This window comes from Centruroides sculpturatus, unplaced genomic scaffold, assembly GCF_000671375.1.
Source record: "Centruroides sculpturatus isolate CEXI.00-Female unplaced genomic scaffold, Cexi_2.0 scaffold1625, whole genome shotgun sequence".
In the NCBI taxonomy this organism is placed as follows: Eukaryota; Metazoa; Arthropoda; class Arachnida; order Scorpiones; family Buthidae; genus Centruroides; species Centruroides sculpturatus.
In genome coordinates this window covers 131,768-135,672 of record NW_019386225.1, presented here as the reverse complement: position 1 = coordinate 135,672, position 3,905 = coordinate 131,768, and the positions used below count along the sequence as shown (strand labels likewise).

At 34.9% G+C, this 3,905-nt stretch overlaps 1 long non-coding RNA gene across 1 annotated transcript; it reads left to right on the top strand.

Annotated features, from left to right (window-relative positions):
* Positions 1-489: 489 nt before the first annotated feature.
* Positions 490-1,491, top strand: LOC111614159. The gene is made up of 3 exons (XR_002754885.1): positions 490-792; positions 879-942; positions 1,024-1,491. It is a non-coding gene; the product is annotated as an uncharacterized LOC111614159 (long non-coding RNA).
* Positions 1,492-3,905: the final 2,414 nt, after the last annotated feature.

Below are 3,905 nucleotides of genomic sequence, written 5' to 3'. Positions count from 1 at the left end.
AATTTGGTTTAGGGTATACTGTCGTTAGGCGGTTATTGGATCTTGGGAATTACAACCGGAAGGGCTACCATGTTTTCGCCGATAATTATTTCGTGTCGGTGCCCCTTATTCGCCACCTGTATTCCCTAGAAACTTATGTCACGGGGACGGTGCGTCGGAATCGGAAGCACTTACCGCCACAGTTCAAAAACAATTTTTCGGTCGGCCAGATCTCGTATTTCAGATCTGGTCCGATACTAGCTTGTGGGTTCCGTGAAAGGAAGACGAAAAAAGATGCTGTCCTTCTTTTATCCAGCCATGCAAGGGCTCGCGAGGACCAAATTCCTAGGCGCGGGATGGCTAAAAGAAAGCCAGAAATAGTTTCATCATATAATAAATTCATGGGTAGGGTTGATACATCGGATATGATGTTTTATGCATATTTGGATGACAGGAGGTCACACTGGAAGAAAGTAGCTTTCAACATCATAGGCAGGATGGTGTTGAATAGTTACATTCTTTACGAAGAAAATTTTAGAGGACCTGGAAATATAATGTCCCGACATTCATATCTTGTGGCGATAATTGAGAACCTGGCGAGTGAATGGAGGGAAGAGCAAAGGGAAAGTGTGTGCCCCCCTGCCCCAGATCTCCGAGGACCAATAGGACTCCGCAAGCTACCAGGCAGAAGTCAATACCGCTGCATCGTATGCAGCACTCCTAAAGAAAAAAGAACTTCCACAACAGTTTGCACACGTTGCGGAAAAGGATTGCACGCGTTGTGCCTGATAAAACATCGCTGCTAGCACAAAGGTAGGTGCACAATTTGATATAATTCTATAGCAAGGTTTTTTATGCGTAAAGTTTGCAAAATGTACAAAATAATTTCTTTCTTACAGATATCATCTCTTGGATTTCAATGGATTTGCAATTTTTCCTTAAGCATGTGTGCTAGCAGAAAAGGTATGTGGTGCATTTTGAAATAATTAAGTATTTTTCTGTATCAGAGTATGAATGTTGTACAAAACGATATTTTTTTTACAGATTTGGCCCTCATAAGATATTTCTGCTTTTTCCTCTATTTATTTTATTTTTTGATATGAATGTCGGGATAGTATTATGTAATAATAATTCTATGGTGACCTTATAACGATACATTGTTCTTTTAAGTATATATTACAATTGTAAGATATTGTACCTTAATACAACTGGTAATCTTGTGTGATAAAAATTTGATATTTGATTGATGTGATGTGACAGAGTGGATTAGCAGACAGGTTTTCGAAGTAATATATAAGAAAAATATTTCTAAAAACTTAAACTTTATAAGTTTTTATAAAATTAAAATAAAACTTTTTATATGATTTGTATTTTAATTACTTAAACAAATTGGAAAATTAGAAATTACTTAAAGCGTCATGTAATTTTAAGGTGTTTGGTGTTAGTTTTACCAGCACAAGAGAACATTTTCGAAAGCTTGTCAGATAATAAATGTAAAATAAAACCAGAAAAATTAGTTGTAATGAAAATTTATAATTACTGTGTTTCTATTTTTATAATGTTTGAAATTATGTTAATATGTTCAGTTTATTATTTTAATAAATAAAGTTTAAAACAGTAGTTTCTCGATCAATTATTGCATTTAATAAGGACTTTTTTCAAATTGCGATATTTCGCGCCAAGAATCGATTTTTTCTTAATTTTTATTATAAATGTATCACTGAGATTGTTGCATGTTTAAAATTTTTACCTAGAATTGTACTTCCTAAATTAATTTATTGAAACCCATTTATTTATTATGTCGGGTAGTCCGAGAAACCGTTGGCAATCAAATAGAAAAAATTTTAGGTTTGTAACTAAGCCGGCTCGAATCGTAGTCAGCTGTGCCCAACTTTTTCTGACCGCACGGACCACTGTCATAAATGTTTTGAACGATACAAACATCTATAGAATAATCACAAACGTTTCATTTTATTTTACTTTATTAATACAAAATCTTGTTTATTTTCAACAAATAAGTGTGAAGTTTGTTGCTGCTTCGAAATAAGTTTATGGATTCTTGAATCTTTTCCACGACAGACGACGATCTCACATTATTTATTGATAACAGTCATATCGTGTTTGGAGTTTTTTATATTCGAATTTAAAACTAATGAGTGAGATAAAGCAACCGAGCATTTTGCATTTTCTCGTAATACTTCGCGTAATTTTGAGTTGATCGATGTCCGAATTTATCCACGGACCACTTAAAATTTTCTTGCGGACCATCGGTTGGCGACAGCTGATCTAGGTCACAAGCGGTCTGAAGCGTTACCCCATCCGCCGTCACATGACAGGATGTTTATTACCGTGTTTCCCCGAAAATAAGACATCCGCAGAAAATAAGACCTAGCACAAATTTTGCTGAATTGCGAAATATAAGACCTCCTTCTGAAAGTAAGACCTAGCGAAGATTTTTTTTAGTCGTAACGGTCATCGACAGATGGTTGAAAGTGGCCGTTGGCTTTTTGAAAGTACAGCCACTGATTGGTCAGCAGACAATTACGCCACACGGCATGATTTGCATAAGACTATGGCTTGGAAATCACAGATTTGCATAACGTTATGGCTGGTGATGGCTAATTGGTCGACCGGGAATCACGCCACGTGGCATTTGCATAGTGCTACCGTTCAGTAAGCACTAATTGGTCATCGAGTCCGATGTTGACGCTATAAAAAGGCGACAGTTCGACACACCAGATATACGTCACTTTCGTCTAAGTTCGACTTGGGAACTTTTTTGTTCAATAATAAATGTGAATTCTTCTTCCTGGAAAAAATAAGACATTCCCTGAAAATAAGACCTAGCGCATTTTTCAGAGCAAAAATTAATATAAGACACTGTCTTATTTTCGGGGAAACACGGTATTACTCGTGCGCTTTATAGAAAGATTCTTATTAGTTTATTCGATAGAGGAAAATTAATTATTTTATACAAATTATAATTCTGGTGAGTTTATGAAAATACTGTACCCAATCGAGTTATTAAAACAGTTTGATTTAACCTGTAAATAAATCCCTATGTTCCCCGCGTATCTCAAACACTTAGAAGTTCATCACTGAAAAATTCTAAAATCATTTACATGTTTTTAAACTGATGTCTTAGGTATAGCCCTTTGATGACGAAGTGTGCACGTATTACAGTTCTTGATAACTTCCTTTATAGTGACTCAAATTGACAAATCTCCGAAACGTCTTGCGAAGAATTGAATGACTCGACCGATTCGTACGAAATTTTGCACTATAACTAGCAAAATTACGTGTAGTACTCTCGAAACTTACGGATATGACGGAAAATTTAGAATTTAAAGATTTTTGGAAAGTTTATTTTGTTTTTATTGATATTATCATTTCTAATGCTTTGTAGCCAATGTTCGTTTTAATTTTGGAAAAAAAAAACTTTTTTCCAAAATTAAACGAACATTGGCTACAAACGCTCAACGGAAACTGTTAATGATTTTTTTTAAATTAGATTTCAAAAGAACTAATAAAGAATATTTTTCGTTAAATATCTTTCGAAAATGCTAAATGGTTTTGTATGCTTAAAAGGCGGAGATGCTCTTGCTGTTTTATTTCTCCTTTCCTTTTGTGAAAATTCATGTATCAGTACGATCAAGGTCAACCCTTGTCTCCAATGAAAGCAACGTTTTCATCTTAACTGGAGTTCTGGACTTATAGCAGAAAAAAATTGCACCGAATTTAACAGATCCATATCTAAAAAATCCATATTTTATCGCCGAACATTTTATTAATATAATATTAAATTACAGTAGAGTATCGATTATCCGACCCCCATCAACCGTCACATCGGTTAACCGACCGTTCTAGTCGGCAAATTTCAAATGTCCGCTAATGATGTGGCACTACAATATTTGGCTATGTCTAGG